Source organism: Cupressus sempervirens, chromosome 1 (assembly GCF_028749045.1).
Source record: "Cupressus sempervirens isolate cs-2001-9-10 chromosome 1, ASM2874904v1, whole genome shotgun sequence".
NCBI classification, from domain to species: Eukaryota; Viridiplantae; Streptophyta; class Pinopsida; order Cupressales; family Cupressaceae; genus Cupressus; species Cupressus sempervirens.
In genome coordinates, this window is record NC_143118.1 from 206,571,309 (window position 1) to 206,598,280 (window position 26,972).

Here is a 26,972-nt window from a genome sequence, read left to right on the forward strand (position 1 = left end):
CAAGAAAAGATAATTGATTGGAAAAGTTTTCCAATGTTTGTTTACAAGAAATTCAACTATATTTTTTTATTTCACATCAAATGACCAAACCATTATGACATACATTTCTAATGTTGAACACGTGATAACTTTCTAGCCAAAGTAAAATGAATTTTGAAAATTCTGTCAAACGATTTTATGAATATTTAAAATAATAATAATAATGAGAGAGGGAATAATTTTTTAAAAAAAGCTTGCATACCATTGGAAGACATTAGACACTAAAACCACGTTGATGACGTAAATGTGTTTTGAAGATTTCGGAGAGCGGGATCTATAAACACTTTTAAAAGAACGAGATCAGAGACAAGAAATGATAAAAAAATTTGAATGTGAAGACAATATTTGACCCTAAAACCACGTTGATTATAGAGCCCACCAATTATTGTCGTCAACAACAACGAGTGTGAGGATGTTGTGAAACACGTTAACATGCCAACCACGGAATCGTAATGTTATCCTCCTTGGCCAGCTATTTATAGAGCAATACTTGCAAATATCTTCATTGTTCGTAGGACCTATCAATATAATATATAGGGAAATATAAGCGATTAAGCAAAACTAGATATCTTCGTTTCTTCGTAGGAGTCTGAGTCTGCAGCAAGTGATATATATTAGCGGATTGTAATCGAGTGAAGGAGCGAATTAGTAAGATGGGTTCAATTACAACAGCTGCAACAGTGGGCAGCAATGGAATGAGTTCACCCGACTATGAGATGAATGGTGAAGTGGTGCTGCAGAAAGTGGCTCTCCTCCACTTGACGGACTACGCTGCAACGCTGCTTGACGAGGCATCTGAATTGATGGGGAACAAAATCTCTCTTCAGCTTGTGAGCACCGACCAAGTGGACCCCGGCAATAATCTATGCATAATAATAATAATAATATAAGCTTTAAGCTGCTTTCTCATGGGAAGTGCATTTCTAATATTATAATTAGTATACACATAGAATTGTGTTTGCTTAACTGATGGTAATGGTAAAGAAATGGCGATTAGAAGACGTTTACACACATAAATTTGTATTTGTATGTTGATATTAAAGGGTATGAATTAAATTTGAAGAATGGTATATTCATCCCAATTTAATTAATACGATGCGATGCATGTTATCTTGTGTAGAAACGAGATTGGGCAAAACGATGGGGCAGCCTTGTCACTTGAAGTGGAGCCCATGGGACGGACCCATCTCACAAGAGACAAGCTGCGCGGTGGACGTTGAAATGGAACTTGGCACTCCGGTTCCCAGGCGCATTTTTCATAAAAAACATGCACGCCCAAGAGTTCTTTCTGAAATCACTCACCATATCTGTCCCTGGCGACTGCAATGTTCGTTTCCAATGCAACTCGTGGATAACCCTTTCTTTCGTCAACCCGAATGACCGTGTTTTCTTCGCCAATAAGGTCAATTTTTCCTTATCGCTAACACATATATATAGCAATTGCAAGGTTTTAAATTATTCAGGATTTGACCAAATAGTAGAAGCGCTAACATGAAGGTGAATGTGAATGTGTGTTTATCATCAGAGCTTTGTTCCGGAGGAAACCCCGGCGGGGCTGAGAAAGTTGAGGGAGATGGATTTGATTGGGGAGCCAGAGAAGGATGCAGAGCTGCGGAGGGAAGTGCTGGGTGGATCGCAGGAGCTCCCATATCCCAGGAGATGCCGAACTGGTCGTCCGCGCATTCAAATAGGCATGTGTCTATATACATGTATACTCACTAGTCATTATGTAACTGTGAGCCTGTAATCTTGACACATGTTTTCTTATTGAATCTGTTGCAGCCCCCGAATTCGAGACTCGCACAAGCTTGATCTTCATTCCCCCGGACGAAAGGTTTCCTTATTCTGACTATTCTGACTTTGGAGCTCACCTCATAGACGCAGTTGCTGACCTCATCGTTCCCACTCTCACTAATCTCTTCGATCACGGATTTGACTCCTTTGATGACGTAAGCGACCTCTACAAACGAGGTCTCAAAACTGCCCACAATTCTCTCAGGACTCTCCGTCAGGATAGCAGCCCACTGCATTTTGTGCAGGGACTCCTCGACAGCATCGAGGATGACATTCCGCTCATTAATTTCACTCGCCCGCAAATTGTCCAAAGTATAAATATATTGGCATTGCTTCATTAATCGATCTACAATCTATTAAGGTTAAACAACAATTGAACCAATCTTTTGCACACCACAGCGGATGAGTGCGCTTGGAGAAGCGACGAGGAATTTGCACGCCAGACACTTGCAAGGCTGAATCCATTGGTGATCAAGTGCCTAGAGGTAACCTTGACCCACTTTCTGTAACTCCCCAAAATCTTCACATTTATAACTCTTCTTCTCGTGTCTCTTCAATAACATAAACAATGGCCGCTTTAAAATTGAAACAGACATTTCCTCCCACGAGTAGCTTGGATGAAAGGATATACGGTCCAAATAAGAGCGCCATCGCCGCACAGCACATAGAAATGAACCTTGAGGGCCTTTCGGTGGATCTGGTCTTTATTTTCTTCAAAAGCTCCCTCTTCCTTAATCTAACTGTTATTGAAATCTAATGTAAAATTAATGTGGAAAATGCAGGGCACTGCTTCTAAAAGGTTATTTATTGTGGACTACTATGATGTTTATATGCCTTAAGTGGAGCGTATAAACAAGATGTCGAAAGATGCCAAGACATATGCAAGCCGCACGCTTTACTTCCTCACCAAAGGAGGGATTCTGAAGCCAGTGGCCATTGAGTTGTGTTTGCCACCAATTGATGATCAGGCGGCCGTAAGAAAGGTTTTCACACCAGGGGAACATGGGACAGAAGAAGGAGCGCTGTGGCAGCTGGCCAAAGCGCATGCTAAAGTCAATGATGCAGGTTACCATCAGCTCGTCAGTCATTGGTAAGTACCATTTTCCGACCTGTATTTTCACTATGCAGTATGCACATTACCATTTTCCCACCGTAATATACCAACAGCCACTTAAACTATATTCTGGCAAAATCGATCAAAGATTATAAGTTGCCTAAAAACTTCTTAAAGATAAACACGTTTTGCTCTCCAATTGTCCGCAAGTTAACAACACATTGTATCACGGAGCCTTTCATTATAGCAACCCACAGACAACTAAGCAAAATGCACCTAGTATACAAATTGTTAATACCTCATTACGTGGATACCATGGACATCAATCAAGCTGCCCGTCAGAGTTTGATAAATGCGTCATGTATTATTGAACAAGGCTTCACGCCTAGCAGATATTGTATAGAATTGTCATCTAAAGCCTACAAGCAGTGGAAATTCAATGAACAAGGATTAGAGACCGATCTGCTCAAAAGGTAACTTATTTAATAGCTTGACTGCTGCATTACCTATGCTGGTTCATAACATTTATTCGTAATATGGTGAAATGTTGCTGAAAAGCTGATTACTGTCCTTTTACATCCGTTTCATTTTTCCAATCCAGTTAACAGAGATACCGAAAATTTGACCCGTTACTTCACAATGTACTGTGCAGGGGAATGGCAGTCCGTGATTCAAAGGCACCGAATGGTTTGAAGCTTGTGATCAAGGACTACCCATATGCTGTTGACCTTGTATAGAAATATGGTTTGCCGTGAAACAGTGGGTTTCAGACTACCTGTCCCTCTACTACAAGGATGATGCCTCCATTAGAAATAACAAGGAATTGCAGGCTTGGTGGGATGAGATAGTAAATGTCGGCCACGGAGAACTCAGGGACGATCCAAGCAGATGGTACAAGATGGATTCTTTGGTTGAAGCAGTTCAAATAGTGACGACTAAAATCTGGACTGCATCTGCTCACCATGCTGCAGTCAACTTTGGGCAGTACTCATACGGGGGATACATGCCCAATCTACCTACCATGAGTAGACGCTTGATTCCAGAAAAGGGAACACCTGAGTATGATGAACTTGTTAAGGATCCAGAGGAATTCTTCCTCAAGACCGTCTCCGCTCCAACGCAAGCAACCCTTGTGATGGCTGTTCTGGAAATTTTGTCAAAGCATGCGAAAAATGAGTTGTATGTGGGACAGTTGCAGGGCTCCACCATTGATAGAGTAGATGATCTCCGTATTCAAGAGAGATTTACAAAATTTTCAGAGAACATGACAAAGATTGAGAATATTATAATTGACAGGAATAACAACTGTCATGTTTACAAGAACAGGACCGGACCTGCAAAAGTCCCTTACACACTGCTATACCCCAACACTACTGATCTATCAAAATCAGGTGGTCTCAAAGGCCGTGGCGTGCCCAATAGCATATCTATTTAATGGCATCTTCGCACAGACAAGAAATTCCAAACCTTCACTCGAAGCACTTCCATTCACAATACAGCTGCAACTCAAAATTATCATCCGTCACACATGACAATTGAGCACCATTGTTTTCTTTTGTTTTGAATTTTGAGCAGAGATTTTACACACATTAAATTGTACCTTCTAGCCGTTCTTCAATGTACCAATAAAGATTTATTAATTTATGTTCTTCCCATAAGAAATGTGGTTGTTCTCTTCAATTTAATGTTTAATAAAAGTGAAGATTTATAACTTCTATGAATCAATTAAACAAAGAAAATTTTATATTAAAATAAGGTCGAAAATGTAATATATTACCTTCATAAAAAACAATTATGCTTTAATTAGATGCTTCTGAAATTGCTTTAAGAGAAATTATTTCATGTATTTTCGAATGAAGTATTTATCTTAATCTATCTATTAGAAGAATCATTAAATTGTAAACAAATGGAATCCATGTGTTTTATTGATATGTCATTTATTCCCATGGTTGAATATTTGTAGGAATACTTGGCACCTTTTATGGGATCGTGAATGTATGAATTGATCAAAAAAATATCTTTCTTGAAGGGGGAGAATGAAAACTGGAATAAAATCTGAAAACTGGAATAAAATCTGTCATTTTTCAAATATTATGGTGTAAAAAGCTAGTATAAAATGAATGCTAAAATTTAGAGAAGATTCAAGGAAGTTCAGCGAATCAAGGGAGATAGAAATAAAATATTATTTTAAATTTTGAGCATACATTTTACATGCATTAAATTGTACCTTCTAGTTGTTTAATAAAAGTGATGATTTAAAACTTTAATGAATCAATTAAACAAAGAAAAATATATTTTGACACAAGATAAAAAATGCAACATATTCATTATTTTGATCCTAAGGTTCTTATCAAGACATTTAGTATACATTTCATTGTTTAGAACATTTTCATAGACCATAACAAGCCTTATGTCATGTCTCCTAATCATGATAGAGAAATTAAAGAATTATAATATAAAATAATATATTTTGTCATAATAATAATACGTTACTCATATCAATATAGTAATATTGAATGAAATAATAATACTATATTATCTATTAATAATAATATATGATAATTGTACATATAAATATTATATAGGATCATAAATTTAATATGTCATAATATCAAATGCAACATCGAAATAAGAAATAGTCTTATATAAAAATATAAATAAATTATATACAAATCATTATCATATAATATGATATTACGTTATAATTGTAATATTTAATAGAGAAAAAAATTGTTTATGATATGATTCACATATATAATAATATTTTAATATTAAAGTATAAATATAAATAAATGATAAATATAACAAAACTAATTTGAATAGACACATCCCCTCTTACAATGAAATATATAAATGAATACAAACACAAAGGAGAGAAATCATTGATTGTTTACGAAATAAAGTGGTAAATATTTAAAAGATTGGGAAGAGGGATATTATAGTGGTATCAGAGCATGATCCTGCCATCTTAACAAATTCAATATTTGTTCTGTTAATTATTGTTAATTGGACAATGTTATTTTTGACCCAAAAATAGCAGTAGTATTTATGGGTAGCTTGGATAGCTGTTCGTCCTTATCTATGTATAGCAGCATTAGATATTACGCCGAGAGGCGTTCTATACAATGGCAGCACAAATGCCCAGCACGGGAATATGCCAAGATTCCTGTCAACAAAAAAGAATTGGGAGCAGTTACAAACTTCCAAATTAAATATGAAAAAAGAATTCCCGAAATAATAGCTGGCCAAAATAATAGGAAGCCAAATGGAGGCCGAAATAATAGGCTCGAAAAAGTAGGGCCCGAAAAAGTAGGACCCGAAAAAATAGGGCCCAAAAAAATAGGGGCGAAATAATTTCAATATGGTTTTTTTTTTGTTAAATATAATTTTGCATGCACATTCATGCTTTTTTTTTGCGGGGAGTGGGGGAATTTGAAACAAATTCGTGGAATGTGAAGAGACGTCTGTTGGGGGATATGAGGAGCCTCTCAGAAGTTATAAAACCAAGGCTCCTCATTTCATTTTCATTTTATGTTTTTGCAGGAAGAAAGAGGTGGAGGTTATTGTAGGATTAGATTGGAGTTTTTGAATATGAGTAAATTGAAGTTTTGGAGTAACATTTTTGCAGGTGAGATTTCTATTTTTTATTTACATTTTCATTTAGATTTAGATGTAGAAGTAAATTGAAATTCAAAATTAGTTATAATATTCTACTTTGACTTATATTTCAATTTTAATTAATTTCATTTAGATTTAGAATTCTGTTCATATGACCGAAATTGAGGCCACTGGAGGACCTGTGCAAAGTTTTTCGTGGAGATAAGCATGTGGGTACTGAATCAAGGCACATTAGGCCTCTTGGAGATGTAATTGCGGTGACTTCCATGGCTTTTTGACTCGAATAGGGCAATCTAAACAATCTCAGATCTGAAATTCTTTTTTTCCTTTTCAGCTGAAGACAGAACAAAGATTGCTTGCAAGAAATTTTGCAGAGTTTAAGATTTGATTGCTTGTGGCCGACTATTCTTGGTAACTGATATTTCTATTGTATATTCCCGTGCCCAGCATGGAAAGTTTTAATCTATACAATTTATTTTGTGCATTTAGTGCACAAACTAAAGAATGCATATGCAATCAATTTTTTTATCAATCTTTATGATAGCTTTTTTTTTTAAATAGAAAAAAGAAATTATTCTTTTATGTATGTAGAAAAAAATTAGAAAGATTTTATGTATGTAGAAAATTAAAAGAATTCTATATACATCTAGATTTATTGAAAAGAATTCTATTTACATCTAGATATTTTGATTGAAATAACCATAATGTAAAAACAAAATATAAAATAGAAATGTTAATATATGTATGTAGAAAAAATTAGAAAGATTGCATGCATCTAAAAAAATTCTATTTACATCTAGATTTTTTTAGAATGGAAAAAAATGGATAATAGAAATATCAGTTGCATGTTTGTAGAAATAAATTAGAAAAACATGTATCTAGAAATTAAAAAGATTCTATATGTGTCTAATTTTTAGATTTTACTTTATTCTAAACTAATTATTGATGGATATATATTTTAAAAATATTTATATAATTTAAAGTTTAGATTTTAATTAATTTGTATGCAAATAGGAAAAAGAATAAATATTTTATATATATGTAGATTAATTTCTATTTTTAATGTAAAAAAAAAATATAAAATAGAAATGTTAATATATGTATGTAGGAAAAATTAGAAGGATTGCATGCATCTAAAAAATTCTATTTACATCTAGATTTTTTTAGAATGGAAAAAAATTGGATAATAGAAATATCAGTTGCATGTTTGTAGAAATAAATTAGAAAAACGTGTATCTAGAAATTAAAAAGATTCTATATGTGTCTAAGTTTTAGATTTTACTTTATTCTAAACTAATTATTGATGGATATATATTTTAAAAATATTTATGTAGTTTAAAGTTTACATTTTAATTAATTTGTATGCAAATAGGAAAATGAATAAATATTTTATATATATGTAGATTAATTTCTATTTTTTAAATTTACAAGTAAATGAGTACTTTATTCATTTAAAGTAAACAAGATTTTAAGTAATATATTTTTATTTTAGAAATATATTAATCATAATGTTCATTTATTATTACTTATTTAATATACTTACTCTCAAATCTAAGACAATAGAAATGATATTTTATTAACTTTGAAATAGGGAAGTGTTAAGCAAGTTCGTTTACAAAAATACCAAAAATATATTTGGTCTTTGATCAAATTGGAGTTAATATTAGAAATATAAATATGATCATTAACAATAAAGCTAAATTCGGTTCAAAACAATAATGTTATTTAAATTTAAATAATTTTTTTTGAAAAGAATTCTATTTACATCTACATATTTTCATTGAAATAACCATAATGTAAAAACAAAATATAAAATAGAAATGTTAATATATGTATGTAGAAAAAATTAGAAAGATTGCATGCATCTAAAAAAATTCTATTTACATCTAGATTTTTTTAGAATGGAAAAAAATGGATAATAGAAATATAAGTTGCATGTTTGTAGAAATAAATTAGAAAAACATGTATATAGAAATTAAAAAGATTCTATATGTGTCTAATTTTTAGATTTTACTTTATTCTAAACTATTTATTGATGGATATATATTTTAAAAATATTTATGTAGTTTAAAGTTTAGATTTTAATTAATTTGTATGCAAATAGGAAAAAGAATAAATATTATATATATATGTAGATTAATTTCTATTTTTAAAATTTACAAGTAAATGAGTACTTTATTCATTTAAAGTAAACAAGTTTTTAAGTAATATATTTCTATTTTAGAAATATATTAATCATAATGTTCATTTATTATTACTTATTTAATATACTTACTCTCAAATCTAAGACAATAGAAATGATATTTTATTAACTTTAAAATAGGGAAGTGTTAAGCAAGTTATAAAACCAAGGCTCCTCATTTCATTTTCATTTTATGTTTTTGCGGGAAGAAAGAGGTGGAGGTTATTGTAGGATTATATTGGAGTTTTTGAATAGGAGTAAATTGAAGTTTTGGAGTAACATTTTTGCAGGTGAGATTTCTATTTTTTATTTACATTTTCATTTAGATTTAGATGTAGAAGTAAATTGAAATTCAAAATTAGTTATAATATTCTACTTTGACTTATATTTCAATTTTAATTAATTTCATTTAGATTTAGAATTCTGTTCATATGACCGAAATTGAGGCCACTGGAGGACCTGTGCAGAGTTTTTCGTGGAGATAAGCATGTGGGTACTGAATCAAGGCACATTAGGCCTCTTGGAGATGTAATTGCGGTGACTTCCATGGCTTTTTGAATCGAATAGGGCAATCTAAACAATCTCAGATCTGAAATTCTTTTTTTCCTTTTCAGCCGAAGACAGAACAAAGATTGCTTGCAAGAAATTTTGCAGAGTTTAAGATTTGATTGCTTGTGGCCGACTATTCTTGGTAACTGATATTTCTATTGTATATTCCCGTGCCCAGCACGGAAAGTTTTAATCTATACAATTTATTTTGTGCATTTAGTGCACAAACTAAAGAATGCATATGCAATCAATTTTTTTATCAATCTTTATGATAGCTCTTTTTTTTAAATAGAAAATAGAAATTATTCTTTTATGTATGTAGAAAAAAATTAGAAAGATTTTATGTATGTAGAAAATTAAAAGAATTCTATATACATCTAGATTTATTGAAAAGAATTCTATTTACATCTACATATTTTGATTGAAATAACCATAATGTAAAAACAAAATATAAAATAGAAATGTTAATATATGTATGTAGAAAAAATTAGAAAGATTGCATGCATCTAAAAAAATTCTATTTACATCTAGATTTTTTTAGAATGGAAAAAAATGGATAATAGAAATATCAGTTGCATGTTTGTAGAAATAAATTAGAAAAACATGTATCTAGAAATTTAAAAGATTCTATATGCGTCTAATTTTTAGATTTTACTTTATTCTAAACTAATTATTGATGGATATATATTTTAAAAATATTTATGTAGTTTAAATTTTAGATTTTAATTAATTTGTATGCAAATAGGAAAAAGAATAAATATTTTATATATATGTAGATTAATTTCTATTTTTAATGAAAAAACAAAATATAAAATAGAAATGTTAATATATGTATGTAGAAAAAATTAGAAGGATTGCATCCATCTAAAAAAATTCTATTTACATCTAGATTTTTTTAGAATGGAAAAAAATTGGATAATAGAAATATCAGTTGCATGTTTGTAGAAATAAATTAGAAAAACGTGTATCTAGAAATTAAAAAGATTCTATATGTGTCTAATTCTTAGATTTTACTTTATTCTAAAATAATTATTGATGGATATATATTTTAAAAATATTTATGTAGTTTAAAGTTTAGATTTTAATTAATTTGTATGCAAATAGGAAAAAGAATAAATATTTTATATATATGTAGATTAATTTCTATTTTTAAAATTTACAAGTAAATGAGTACTTTATTCATTTAAAGTAAAAAAGTTTTTAAGTAATATATTTTTATTTTAGAAATATATTAATCATAATGTTCATTTATTATTACTTATTTAATATACTTACTCTCAAATCTAAGACAATAGAAATGATATTTTATTAACTTTGAAATAGGGAAGTGTTAAGCAAGTTCGTTTACAAAAATACCAAAAATATATTTGGTCTTTGATCAAATTGGAGTTAATATTAGAAATATAAATATGATCATTAACAATTAAGCTAAATTCGGTTCAAAACAATAATGTTATTTAAATTTAAATAAATTTTTTTGAAAAGAATTCTATTTACATCTACATATTTTGAGTGAAATAACCATAATGTAAAAACAAAATATAAAATAGAAATGTTAATATATGTATGTAGAAAAAATTAGAAAGATTGCATGCATCTAAAAAAATTCTATTTACATCTAGATTTTTTTAGAATGGAAAAAAATGGATAATAGAAATATCAGTTGCATGTTTGTAGAAATAAATTAGAAAAACATGTATATAGAAATTAAAAAGATTATATATGTGTCTAATTTTTAGATTTTACTCTATTCTAAACTATTTATTGATGGATATATATTTTAAAAATATTTATGTAGTTTAAAGTTTAGATTTTAATTAATTTGTATGCAAATAGGAAAAAGAATAAATATTTTATATATATGTAGATTAATTTCTATTTTTAAAATTTACAAGTAAATGAGTACTTTATTCATTTAAAGTAAACAAGTTTTTAAGTAATATATTTCTATTTTAGAAATATATTAATCATAATGTTCATTTATTATTACTTATTTAATATACTTACTCTCAAATCTAAGACAATAGAAATGATATTTTATTAACTTTAAAATAGGGAAGTGTTAAGCAAGTTCGTTTACAAAAATACCAAAAATATATTTGGTCTTTGATCAAATTGGAGTTAATATTAGAAATATAAATATGATCATTAACAATTAAGCTAAATTCAATTCAAAACAATAATATTATTTAAATTTAAATAAAATAAGCCATGTTTACTTTGAAACATCAAACAACTAATTAACTAATACAATAATTAAAATAAATGAATCTATTATGACATAGAAAAATATTTTCGAAGTATAATTTCTTTGTTTTTGAATCAATATGAGTTTTTTTTTCTACTTGAAAAGATAAACCATCCTAATTGTCATCCTTAGTTAACCCTAACAACAACCCCTACCTTAGCCCTAGCCCCAACAATGATGTACAATATAACTATAATCCAACATTAAACTATAATTATAGCACTAAAACATATCCCTATTGATATAACGAAAATCTCAGTCCAAACCATAATCTAAACCAAAAACCTACACACTAATATTGGTTATAGTCCTAACTCTAAAATCTAACCCTTAACCATAATGTAAAAAAAAACTCCAAAATATTGATCGAAATCCTAAACCTACCTATATGGATAACCATGATATTAAACTCTAAATCCAGTCCCAAGGTCCTAACCATGGTGTAAACCTATAACCGAACTCTTAAAAATTTTACTAATCCCTGATCCTAATCAAATTCCCAACTTTAAACTTGAACCATAAACCATAGTTGTAACCATAATCATAAACTTAAACAAAACCCTAACCCTAAAGGTACAATCATAAAATTAATCATAGCTTAGACCCTAATCCTAGCACAAACCGCAATCATGACCAAATATAAATCTTCACCTTACCCCTAATCATAATTTCAATGTTAACCCTAACATTAGTTTCAATCCTACCATGATATGAACCCTAATATAGATTTCACCTTGATCCTCACCCTAATCTTAAGTCTAATTAAACCCTGACTAAAACCTAATCTAAATGATATATCTAACTATAATCCTAACTGTAATTATCATACAACCCAATGCTAACCCTCATGTATATTTAATCCCTAATCTTAACTCTAAATATTCTATAAACTCTAGAATTGACCTTGATTCTAACCATAACCCTAAAATCTAAATTGTAACCATAGCACGAAAGGTGGGGACCCCCGCTACATGGCACAATTCTGGGTCTTGGAGCCTTGCGAAAGCACTACAGAGTGAGGAAATGTCATAAAGGTGACATGTAGTAGCATGATGCAATTTTGGGCTTTAGAGCATTGCAGAAACAATGCAGCTTAAGGAGGCGCTAGAATGGAGACTCATGGAAAGAAGAGGAAAGACATTCATGTCGCTGGCAAAAAACTATGAAAAGAGATAACATGATGTCTTAACCTCCCACAAAAAATGCAAGGTTGATCCCAAGGGGGAATTTGGTTTCCCCAAAAATGAATGATGGTCATCGATGAAGGTCTTCCTCTCGAAATAGACGGCATAGATGCATCGTGAATCCTCACCAATGAAGGATTAAGTCGCAACCGTCGATGTAGATTCCCCCCTCAAAAAGGATGACTGAGATGCAACGAGGAAACTCCTCCCAATGAAGGATTAAGTCACATTCCTCGATCAAGATTGGCTTTATTTCCAATGGATGACTAAGATGTAGTGAAGAGATTCCTCCCAACAAACGAAGCAGATAGCACAAAAGATGTGAACCCCCTCCATGTGGCACAATTTTGGGTCTTAAAGACTCATGAAAGCATTGTGGAGTGAGGAAATGTTGGAAAGGCAATGCGTGGAAGCATGATGCAATTTTGGGCTTCAGAGAATTGAAGAAACAATGTAGCATGACGATGCATCAGAATGGAGATGCATGGCAACATCTTGTGCAATTCTAGGCTTTAGAGTGTTTCAAAGACACTAGCATATAAAGAAACGTTAGAATGGGAATGCATGGCAACATCTTGCACTTTTGGGAAGATGGGAAGATAGCTCGCAAAGAAATAAGAGTTATCGAATCTCGCAGCATGAATCAACCCGACCAAGAAAAAATGATCCAGCGTGGTCAATGAAGAAACTGAGCCAACACAAAATGTTAGCCGCCAACTTTAGCGATGTTAACCCTCTGCAAAGAACCTATCCCATTTAAGGTCTCTCAGATCAGACATCAGTGATGGGTTGAATAGGGGGAAAAAATAGCACACAATGCCCTCCTAAATGAAATTCTAAATGTAACACTAATAACCACAATCCTACTTCTTTCCCTAACCTTATCCATGAGCATGGGAATATACATATTATTATATAGGGAACCTTATATAATAATAAATATAATCTAAAATCCCAACCCTTACTCCCCTCCTAACTATAACTGTGACCATAAGAAAACTTCTAAATATAACCCTTCCTCTAACTCTAACCCTAACTATAATTGTAACCCTATCCCTACCACTAACTGTAACCCTGAATCTAACTCTACCATAATTGGACTTTAACCCTAACTATAACTATAACCCTAAACCTAACTCTAACCTTAACCGTAACTATAACCGTAACCCAAAACCTAACCCTAATCGTAGCTAGGATTCTAATACTCTGTCTACCCCTAACTCAAACTATAGCCCTAACTATACCTCAAACTCTAACCGTAACTCATATTCTAACCCTAAACCTAACCCTAACCTTGACCTTAACCCTAACCCTAACCCTAAGCCTAACCCTTTGTCTACCCCTATCTCTAACCCTAACCCTAACCCTAACCCTACCCCTAACTCTAACCCTAAATCAAACTCTTTCTGTAAATCTAACTCTACCATAATTAGACTCTAACCCTAACCCTAACTTTAATCCTGACCGAAACCCTAACCCTAACCCTAACTCTAACCTTAACCCTGACTCAATCCCCTTACCCTAACGTTAACATCGATATAACTCTCTCTATATATAACCCTAACTCTAAATATAAACCTAACCCTAACCCTAACCCTAACCCTAAATCTAAATCTAACCCTAACTGTAAGCGTAACCCTACCCCTACCCATAACTCTAATTGTAAATCTAACTCTACCATAATTGAATTTTAATTTTAACCCTAACCCTAACTCTAACCCTAACCTTGACTCAAAACTCTAACCCTAACCCTAACTCTAACATTAACCCAACTGTAAAATTAACTCTATTGGTAACTCAAACCCTAAAACTAACCCTAATTCTAACCCTAACTCTAACTCTAGCTCTAGCTCTAACCCTAACTCTAACCATAACTCAAACTCAAACCCTAAACCTAACCCTAATCCTAACCCAAATTATAATGCTCTGTCTACCCCTAACTCAAACTATAACCCTAACCCTAACTCAAACTCTAACCCTAACTCATACTCTAACCCTAAACCTGACCCTAGCCCTAACCCTAACCTAGACCCTAACCCTAACCCTAACCCTATCTATAACCCTAATCCTAACCCTAACTCTAATCCTAATCTTAACTCTAATTCTAATCCTATCTATAACCCTAATCCTAACCCTAACTCTCACCATAAATCTAACTCTACCATAATTAGAATCTAACCCTAACCCTAACCTTAACCCTAGCTCAAACCCTTACCCTAACTTTGTCCCTAACCATATATCTCCGTATGACTATAACATTTTACATTACAATATCCCAAAAATAAAATATATATTTTTATCTAAATTAAACTCCTTATATTAAATTTAAAATAATATTTGACTCAAACCTTAACCGTAACCCTAACCTTAACCATGAGCATTACGCTAACCCTAACCTTAACCATAAACATAACTCTACACCTAACTCGAACCCTAATTCTAACTCTACCATAATTGGATTCTAATCCTATCCCTAACCCTAACTATAAGCATAACTCTAACCCTAGCCTTAACCATGAGCATAACTCTAATGTTAGCCTTACTATAACCCTAACACTAACCCTAATCATAACCATAACCATAACTCTAACCCTAACCTTAACCATGACCATAACATTAACCCTAACCTTAACCATAAACATAACTCTAATCTAAACCATAACCATAACTCTAACAATAACCATAACCATAACTCTATCCCTTACCTTAACCATAGCTCAAACCCTAACCCTAACTCAAACCCTAACTCTAATGCTAACCCTAACCCTAATTCTATCCCTAAGGTTAACATTAACTATAATGGTAACTTTGTCCCTAACCATATATCTATGTATGACTATAACATTTTACATTACAATATCCCAAAAATAAAAAAATATATTTTTAATCTATATTAAACTCCTTATATTAAATTTTTAAAAATATTTTGAAGCATAATTTTATACTAACTTCATACAACTCTAATTAAAAATTAATTAACAATTTTATAGTAACCTTATCAAAATAAAAAATAAAAAGTAAATATTTTTCCTATTGCGCCGCGACTGCCACTAGCTATATATACCTCTATATATATTACGCCGAGAGTAATCGTTCTCGAGGCGCCTATTTTTATTTTCATTAATTCCAACTTCGATTAAAATAACTTTGGGATTAAATAAAAATAGGTGCCTCGAGAACGATTACTCTCGGCGTAATATATATAGAGGTATATATAGCTAGTTTAAAACCTTAGTGCCGATGGTTTGTCACGTTATTATCAAGACAAGATAATTGATTGGAAAAGTTTTCCAATGTTTGTTTACAAGAAATTCAACTATATTTTTTTATTTCACATCAAATGACCAAACCATTATGACATACATTTCTAATGTTGAACACGTGATATCTTTCTAGCCAAAGTAAAATGAATTTTGAAAATTCCGTCAAACGATTTTATGAATATTTAAAATAATAATAATAATGAGAGAGAGAATAATTTTTTTTTAAAAAGCTTGCATACCATTGGAAGACATTAGACACTAAAACCACGTTGATGACGTAAATGTGTTTTGAAGATTCCGGAGAGCACGATCTATAAACACTTTTAAAAGAACGAGATCAGAGACAAGAAATGATAAAAAAATTTGAATGTGAAGACAATATTTGACCCTAAAACCACGTTGATTATAGAGCCCACCAATTATTGTCGTCAACAACAACGAGTGTGAGGATGTTGTGAAACACGTTAACATGCCAACCACGGAATTGTAATGTTATCCTCCTTGGCCAGCTATTTATAGAGCAGTACTTGCAAATATCTTCATTGTTCGTAGGAGCTATCAATATAATATATAGGGAAATATAAGCGATTAAGCAAAACCAGATATCTTCGTTTGTTCGTAGGAGTCTGAGTCTGCAGCAAGTGATATATATTAGCGGATTGTAATCGAGTGAAGGAGCGAATTAGTAAGATGGGTTCAATTACAACAGCTACAACAGTGGGCAGCAATGGAATGAGTTCACCCGACTATGAGATGAATGGCGAAGTGGTGCTGCAGAAAGTGGCTCTCCTCCACTTGACGGACTATGCCGCAACGCTGCCTGACGAGGCATCCGAATTGATGGGGAAGAAAATCTCTCTTCAGCTTGTGAGCACCGACCAAGTGGACCCCGGTAATAATCTATGCATAATAATAATAATAATATAAGCTTTAAGCTGCTTTCTCATGGGAAGTGCATTTCTAATATTATAATTAGTATACACATAGAATTGTGTTTGCTTAACTGATGGTAATGGTAAAGAAATGGCGATTAGAAGACGTTTACAAACATAAATTTGTATTTGTATGTTGAATTAAATTTGACGAATGGTATATTCATCCCAATTTAATTAATACGATGCGATGCATGTTATCTTGTGTAGAAACGAGATTGGGCAAAACGATGGGGCAGCCTTGTCACTTGAAGTGGAGCCCATGGGACGGACCCATCTCACAAGAGATAAGCTGCGCGGTGGACGTTGAAATGGAACTTGGCACTCCGGTTCTCGGGCGCATTTATCATAAAAAACATGCACGCCCAAGAGTTCTTTCTGAAATCACTCACCATATCTGTCCCTGGCGACTGCAATGTTCGTTTCCAATGCAACTCGTGGATAACCCTTTCTTCCGTCAACCCGAATGACCGTGTTTTCTTCGCCAATAAGGTCAGTTTTTCCTTATCGCTAACACATATATATAGCAATTGCAAGGTTTTAAATTATTCAGGATTTGACCAAATAGTAGAAGCGCTAACATGAAGGTGAATGTAAATGTGTGTTTATCATCAGAGCTTTGTTCCGGAGGAAACCCCAGCGGGGCTGAGAAAGTTGAGGGAGATGGATTTGATTGGGGAGCCAGAGAAGGATGCAGAGCTGCGGAGGGAAGTGCTGGGTGGATCGCAGGAGCTCCCATATCCCAGGAGATGCCGAACTGATCGTCCGTGCATTCAAATAGGCATGTGTCTATATACATGTATACTCACTAGTCATTATGTAACTGTGAGCCTGTAATCTTGACACATGTTTTCTTATTGAATCTGTTGCAGCCCCCGAATTCGAGACTCGCACAAGCTTGATCTTCATTCCCCCGGACGAAAGGTTTCCTTATTCTGACTTTTCTGACTTTGGAGCTCACCTCATAGACGCAGTTGCTGACCTCATCGTTCCCACTCTCACTAATCTCTTCGATCACGGATTCGACTCCTTTGATGACGTAAGCGACCTCTACAAACGAGGTCTCAAAACTGCCCACAATTCTCTCAGGACTCTCCGTCAGGATAGTAGCCCACTGCATTTTGTGCAGGGACTCCTCGACAGCATCGAGGATGACATTCCGCTCATTAATTTCACTCGCCCGCAAATTGTCCAAAGTATAAATATATTGGCATTGCTTCATTAATCGATCAAAGGTTAAACAACAATTGAACCAATCTTTTGCACACCACAGCGGATGAGTGCGCTTGGAGAAGCGACGAGGAATTTGCACGCCAGACACTTGCAGGGTTGAATCCATTGGTGATCAACTGCCTAGAGGTAACCTTGACCCACTTTCTGTAACTCCCCAAAATCTTCACATTTATAACTCTTCTTCTCTTGTCTCTTCAATAACATAAACAATGGCCGCTTTAAAATTGAAATAGACATTTCCTCCCACGAGTAGCTTGGATGAAAGGATATACGGTCCAAATAAGAGCGCCATCGCCGCGCAGCACATAGAAATGAACCTTGAGGGCCTTTCGGTGGATCTGGTCTTTATTTTCTTCAAAAGCTCCCTCTTCCTTAATCTAACTGTTATTGAAATCTAATGTAAAATTAATGTGGAAAATGCAGGCCACTGCTTCTAAAAGGTTATTTATTGTGGACTACTATGATGTTTATATGCCTTAAGTGGAGCGTATAAACAAGATGTCGAAATATGCCAAGACATATGCAAGCCGCACGCTTTACTTCCTCACCAAAGGAGGGATTCTGAAGCCAGTGGCCATTGTGTTGTGTTTGCCACCAATTGATGATCAGGCGGCCGTAAGAAAGGTTTTCACACCAGGGGAACATGGGACAGAAGAAGGAGCGCTGTGGCAGCTGGCCAAAGCGCATGCTAAAGTCAATGATGCAGGTTACCATCAGCTCGTCAGTCATTGGTAAGTACCATTTTCCGACCTGTATTTTCACTATGCAGTATGCACATTACCATTTTACCACCGTAATATACCAACAACCACTTAAACTATATTCTGGCAAAATCGATCAAAGATTATAAGTTGCCTAAAAACTTCTTAAAGATAAACACGTTTTGCTCTCCAATTGTCCGCAAGTTAACAACACATTGTATCACGGAGCCTTTCATTATAGCAACCCACAGACAACTAAGCAAAATGCACCCAGTATACAAATTGTTAATACCTCATTACGTGGATACCATGGACATCAATCAAGCTGCCCGTCAGAGTTTGATAAATGCGTCAGGTATTATTGAACAAGGCTTCACGCCTAGCAGATATTGTATAGAATTGTCATCTAAAGCCTACAAGCAGTGGAAATTCAATGAACAAGGATTAGAGACCGATCTGCTCAAAAGGTAACTTATTTAATAGCTCGACTGCTGCATTACCTATGCTGGTTCATAACATTTATTCGTAATATGGTGAAATGTTGCTAAAAAGCTGATTACTGTCCTTTTACATCCATTTCATTTTCCCAATCCAGTTAACAGAGATACCGAAAATTTGACCCGTTACTTCACAATGTACTGTGCAGGGGAATGGCAGTCCGTGATTCAAAGGCACCGAATGGTTTGAAGCTTGTGATCAAGGACTACCCATATGCTGTTGACCTTGTATAGAAATATGGTTTGCCGTGAAACAGTGGGTTTCAGACTACCTGTCCCTCTACTACAAGGATGATGCCTCCATTAGAAATAACAAGGAATTGCAGGCTTGGTGGGATGAGATAGTAAATGTCGGCCACGGAGAACTCAGGGACGATCCAAGCAGATGGTACAAGATGGATTCTTTGGTTGAAGCAGTTCAAATAGTGACGACTATAATCTGGACTGGATCTGCTCACCATGCTGCAGTCAACTTTGGGCAGTACTCGTACGGGGGATACATGCCCAATCTACCTACCATGAGTAGACGCTTGATTCCAGAAAAGGGAACACCTGAGTATGATGAACTTGTTAAGGATCCAGAGGAATTCTTCCTCAAGACCGTCTCCGCTCCCACGCAAGCAACCCTTGTGATGGTTGTTCTGAAAATTTTGTCAAAGCATGCGAAAAATGAGTTGTATGTGGGACAGTTGCAGGGCTCCACCATGGATAGAGTAGATGATCTCCGTATTCAAGAGAGATTTACAAAATTTTCAGAGAACATGACAAAGATTGAGAATATTATAATTGACAGGAATAACAAGTGTCATGTTTACAAGAACAGGACCGGACCTGCAAAAGTCCCTTACACACTGCTATACCCCAACACTACTGATCTATCAAAATCAGGTGGTCTCACAGGCCGTGGCGTGCCCAATAGCATATCTATTTAATGGCATCTTCGCACAGACAAGAAATTCCAAACCTTCACTCGAAGCACTTCCATTCACAATACGGCTGCAACTCAAAATTATCATCCGTCACACATGACAATTGAGCACCATTGTTTTCTTTTGTTTTGAATTTTGAGCAGAGATTTTACACACATTAAATTGTACCTTCTAGCCGTTCTTCAATGTACCAATAAAGATTTATTAATTTATGTTCTTCCCATAAGAAATGTGGTTCTTCTCTTCAATTTAATGTTTAATAAAAGTGAAGATTTATAACTTCTACGAATCAATTAAACAAAGAAATTTTTTTATTAAAATAAGGTCGAAAATGTAATATATTACCTTCATAAAAAACAATTATGCTTTAATTAGATGCTTCTTAAATTGCTTTAAGAGAAATTATTCCATGTATTTTCGAATGAAGTATTTATCTTAATCTATCTATTAGAAGAATCATTAAATTGTAAACAAATGGAATCCATGTGTTTTATTGATATGTCATTTATTCCCATGGTTGAATATTTGTAGGAATACTTGGCACCTTTTATGGGATCGTGAATGTATGAATTGATCAAAAAAATATCTTTCTTGAAGGGGGAGAATGAAAACTGGAATAAAATCTGAAAACTGGAATAAAATCTGTCATTTTTCAAATATTATGGTGTAAAAAGCTAGTATAAAATGAATGCTAAAATTTAGAGAAGATTCAAGGAAGTTCAGCGAATCAAGGGAGATAGAAATAAAATATTATTATAAATTTTGAGCATACATTTTACATGCATTAAATTGTACCTTCAAGTTGTTTAATAAAAGTGATGATTTAAAACTTTAATGAATCAATTAAACAAAGAAAAATATATTTTGACACAAGATAAAAAATGCAACATATTCATTATTTTGATCCTAAGGTTCTTATCAAGACATTTAGTATACATTTCATTGTTTAGAACATTTTCGTAGACCATAACAAGCCTTATGTCATGTCTCCTAATCATGATAGAGAAATTAAAGAATTATAATATAAAATAATATATTTTGTCATAATAATAATACGTTACTCATATCAATATAGTAATATTGAATGAAATAATAATACTATATTATCTATTAATAATAATATATGATAATTGTACATATAAATATTATATAGGATCATAAATTTAATATGTCATAATATCAAATGCAACATCGAAATAAGAAATAGTCTTATATAAAAATATAAATAAATTATATACAAATCATTATCATATAATATGATATTACCTTATAATTGTAATATTTAATAGAGAAATAAATTGTATATGATATGATTCACATATATAATAATATTTTAATATTAAAGTATAAATATAAATAAATGATAAATATAACAAAACTAATTTGAATAGACACATCCCCTCTTACAATGAAATATATAAATGAATACAAACACAAAGGAGAGAAATCATTGATTGTTTACGAAATAAAGTGGTAAATATTTAAAAGATTGGGAAGAGGGATATTATAGTGGTATCAGAGCATGATCCTGCCATCTTAACAAATTCAATATTTGTTCTGTTAATTATTGTTAATTGGACAATGTTATTTTTGACCCAAAAATAGCAGTAGTATTTATGGGTAGCTTGGATAGCTGTTCGTCCTTTCTATGTATAGCAGCATTAGTTATTACGCCGAGAGGCATTCTATACAATGGCAGCACAAATGCCCAACACGGGAATATGCCAAGATTCCTGTAAACAAAAAAGAATTGGGAGCATTTACAAACTTCCAAATTAAATATTAAAAAAGAATTCCCGAAATAGTAGCTGGCCGAAATAATAGGAAGCCAAATGGAGGCCGAAATAATAGGCTCGAAAAAGTAGGGCCCGAAAAAGTAGGACCTGAAAAAATAGGGCCCGAAAAAATAGGGGCGAAATATTTTCAATATGGTTTTTTTTTTGTTAAATATAATTTTGCATGCACATTCATGCTTTTTTTTTGCGGGGAGTGGGGGAATTTGAAACAAATTCGTGGAATGTGAAGAGACGTCTGTTGGGGGATATGAGGAGCCTCTCAGAAGTTATAAAACCAAGGCTCCTCATTTCATTTTCATTTTATGTTTTTGCAGGAAGAAAGAGGTGGAGGTTATTGTAGGATTAGATTGGAGTTTTTGAATAGGAGTAAATTGAAGTTTTGGAGTAACATTTTTGCAGGTGAGATTTCTATTTTTTATTTACATTTTCATTTAGATTTAGATGTAGAAGTAAATTGAAATTCAAAATTAGTTATAATATTCTAATTTGACTTATATTTCAATTTTAATTAATTTCATTTAGATTTAGAATTCTGTTCATATGACCGAAATTGAGGCCACTGGAGGACCTGTGCAGAGTTTTTCGTGGAGATAAGCATGTGGGTACTGAATCAAGGCACATTAGGCCTCTTGGAGATGTAATTGCGGTGACTTCCATGGCTTTTTGAATCGAATAGGGCAATCTAAACAATCTCAGATCTGAAATTCTTTTTTTCCTTTTCAGCCGAAGACAGAACAAAGATTGCTTGCAAGAAATTTTGCAGAGTTTAAGATTTGATTGCTTGTGGCCGACTATTCTTGGTAACTGATATTTCTATTGTATATTCCCGTGCCCAGCACGGAAACTTTTAATCTATACAATTTATTTTGTGCATTTAGTGCACAAACTAAAGAATGCATATGCAATCAATTTTTTTATCAATCTTTATGATAGCTCTTTTTTTTAAATAGAAAATAGAAATTATTCTTTTATGTATGTAGAAAAAAATTAGAAAGATTTTATGTATGTAGAAAATTAAAAGAATTCTATATACATCTAGATTTATTGAAAAGAATTCTATTTACATCTAGATATTTTGATTGAAATAACCATAATGTAAAAACAAAATATAAAATAGAAATGTTAATATATGTATGTAGAAAAAATTAGAAAGATTGCATGCATCTAAAAAAATTCTATTTACATCTAGATTTTTTTAGAATGGAAAAAAATGGATAATAGAAATATCAGTTGCATGTTTGTAGAAATAAATTAGAAAAACATGTATCTAGAAATTAAAAAGATTCTATATGCGTCTAATTTTTAGATTTTACTTTATTCTAAACTAATTATTGATGGATATATATTTTAAAAATATTTATGTAGTTTAAATTTTAGATTTTAATTAATTTGTATGCAAATAGGAAAAAGAATAAATATTTTATATATATGTAGATTAATTTCTATTTTTAATGTAAAAACAAAATATAAAATAGAAATGTTAATATATGTATGTAGAAAAAATTAGAAGGATTGCATCCATCTAAAAAAATTCTATTTACATCTAGATTTTTTTAGAATGGAAAAAAATTGGATAATAGAAATATCAGTTGCATGTTTGTAGAAATAAATTAGAAAAACGTGTATCTAGAAATTAAAAAGATTCTATATGTGTCTAATTCTTAGATTTTACTTTATTCTAAACTAATTATTGATGGATATATATTTTAAAAATATTTATGTAGTTTAAAGTTTAGATTTTAATTAATTTGTATGCAAATAGGAAAAAGAATAAATATTTTATATATATGTAGATTAATTTCTATTTTTAAAATTTACAAGTAAATGAGTACTTTATTCATTTAAAGTAAACAAGTTTTTAAGTAATATATTTTTATTTTAGAAATATATTAATCATAATGTTCATTTATTATTACTTATTTAATATACTTACTCTCAAATCTAAGACAATAGAAATGATATTTTATTAAGTTTGAAATAGGGAAGTGTTAAGCAAGTTCGTTTACAAAAATACCAAAAATATATTTGGTCTTTGATCAAATTGGAGTTAATATTAGAAATATAAATATGATCATTAACAATTAAGCTAAATTCGGTTCAAAACAATAATGTTATTTAAATTTAAATAAATTTTTTTGAAAAGAATTCTATTTACATCTACATATTTTGATTGAAATAACCATAATGTAAAAACAAAATATAAAATAGAAATGTTAATATATGTATGTAGAAAAAATTAGAAAGATTGCATGCATCTAAAAAAATTCTATTTACATCTAGATTTTTTTAGAATGGAAAAAAATGGATAATAGAAATATCAGTTGCATGTTTGTAGAAATAAATTAGAAAAACATGTATATAGAAATTAAAAAGATTCTATATGTGTCTAATTTTTAGATTTTACTCTATTCTAAACTATTTATTGATGGATATATATTTTAAAAATATTTATGTAGTTTAAAGTTTAGATTTTAATTAATTTGTATGCAAATAGGAAAAAGAATAAATATTTTATATATATGTAGATTAATTTCTATTTTTAAAATTTACAAGTAAATGAGTACTTTATTCATTTAAAGTAAACAAGTTTTTAAGTAATATATTTCTATTTTAGAAATATATTAATCATAATGTTCATTTATTATTACTTATTTAATATACTTACTCTCAAATCTAAGACAATAGAAATGATATTTTATTAACTTTAAAATAGGGAAGTGTTAAGCAAGTTCGTTTACAAAAATACCAAAAATATATTTGGTCTTTGATCAAATTGGAGTTAATATTAGAAATATAAATATGATCATTAACAATTAAGCTAAATTCAATTCAAAACAATAATATTATTTAAATTTAAATAAAATAACCCATGTTTACTTTGAAACATCAAACAACTAATTAACTAATACAATAATTAAAATAACTGAATCTATTATGACATAGAAAAATATTTTCGAAGTATAATTTCTTTGTTTTTGAATCAATATGAGTTTTTTTTTCTACTTGAAAAGATAAACCATCCTAATTGTCATCCTTAGTTAACCCTAACAACAACCCCTACCTTAGCCCTAGCCCCAACAATGATGTACAATATAACTATAATCCAACATTAAACTATAATTATAGCACTAAAACATATCCCTATTGATATAACGAAAATCTCAGTCCAAACCATAATCTAAACCAAAAACCTACACACTAATATTGGTTATAGTCCTAACTCTAAAATCTAACCCTTAACCATAATGTAAACAAAAACTCCAAAATATTGATCAAAATCCTAAACCTACCTATATGGATAACCATGATATTAAACTCTAAATCCAGTCCCAAGGTCCTAACCATGGTGTAAACCTATAACTGAACTCTTAAAAAATTTACTAATCCCTGATCCTAATCACATTCCCAACTTTAAACTTGAACCATAAACCATAGTTGTAACCATAATCATAAACTTAAACAAAACCCTAACCCTAAAGGTACAATCATAAAATTAATCATAGCTTAGACCCTAATCCTAGCACAAACCGCAATCATGACCAAAAATAAATCTTCACCTTACCCCTAATCATAATTTCAATGTTAACCCTAACATTAGTTTCAATCCTACCATGATATGAACCCTAATATAGATTTCACCTTGATCCTCACCCTAATCTTAAGTCTAATTAAACCCTGACTAAAACCTAATCTAAATGATATATCTAACTATAATCCTAACTGTAATTATCATACAACCCAATGCTAACCCTCATGTATATTTAATCCCTAATCTTAACTCTAAATATTCTATAAACTCTAGAATTGACCTTGATTCTAACCATAACCCTAAAATCTAAATTTCAACCATAGCACGAAAGGTGGGGACCCTCGCTACATGGCACAATTCTGGGTCTTGGAGCCTTGCGAAAGCACTACAGAGTGAGGAAATGTCATAAAGGTGACATGTAGTAGCATGATGCAATTTTGGGCTTTAGAGCATTGCAGAAACAATGCAGCTTAAAGAGGCGCTAGAATGGAGACTCAGGGAAAGAAGAGGAAAGACATTCATGTCGCTGGCAAAAAACTATGAAAAGAGATAACATGATGTCTTAACCTCCCACAAAAAATGCAAGGTTGATCCCAAAGGGGGATTTGGTTTCCCCAAAAATGAATGATGGTCATCGATGAAGGTCTTCCTCTCGAAATAGACGGCATAGATGCATCGTGAATCCTCACCAATGAAGGATTAAGTCGCAACCGTCGATGTCGATTCCCCCCTCAAAAAGGATGACTGAGATGCAACGAGAAAACTCCTCCCAATGAAGGATTAAGTCACATTCGATGATCAAGATTGGCTTTATTTCCAATGGATGACTAAGATGTAGTGAAGAGATTCCTCCCAACAAATGAAGTAGATAGCACAAAAGGTGTGAACCCCCTCCATGTGGCACAATTTTGGGTCTTAAAGACTCATGAAAGCATTGTGGTGTGAGGAAATGTTGGAAAGGCAATGCGTGGTAGCATGATGCAATTTTGGGCTTCAGAGAATTGAAGAAACAATGTAGCATGACGATGCATCAGAATGGAGATGCATGGCAGCATCTTGTGCAATTCTAGGCTTTAGAGTGTTTCAAAGACACTAGCATATAAAGAAACGTTAGAATGGGAATGCATGGCAACATCTTGCACTTTTGGGAAGATGGGAAGATAGCTCGCGAAGAAATAAGAGTTATCAAATCTCGCAGCATGAATCAACCCGACCAAGAAAAAATGATCCAGCGTGGTCAATGAAGAAACTGAGCCAACACAAAATGTTAGCCGCCAACTTTAGCGATGTTAACCCTCTGCAAAGAACCTATCCCATTTAAGGTCTCTTAGATCAGACATCAGTGATGGGTTGAATGGGGGGAAAAAATAGCACACAATGCCCTCCTAAATGAAATTCTAAATGTAACACTAATAACCACAGTC

General features: G+C 32.2%; 2 pseudogenes; both read left to right on the plus strand.

Moving 5' to 3' along the window:
- Positions 1–692: 692 nt before the first annotated feature.
- Positions 693–4,322, plus strand: LOC149576858 (linoleate 9S-lipoxygenase-like; annotated as a pseudogene).
- A 12,299-nt stretch (positions 4,323–16,621) lies between these two features.
- LOC149576859 (linoleate 9S-lipoxygenase-like) lies at positions 16,622–20,226 on the plus strand (annotated as a pseudogene).
- Positions 20,227–26,972: the final 6,746 nt, after the last annotated feature.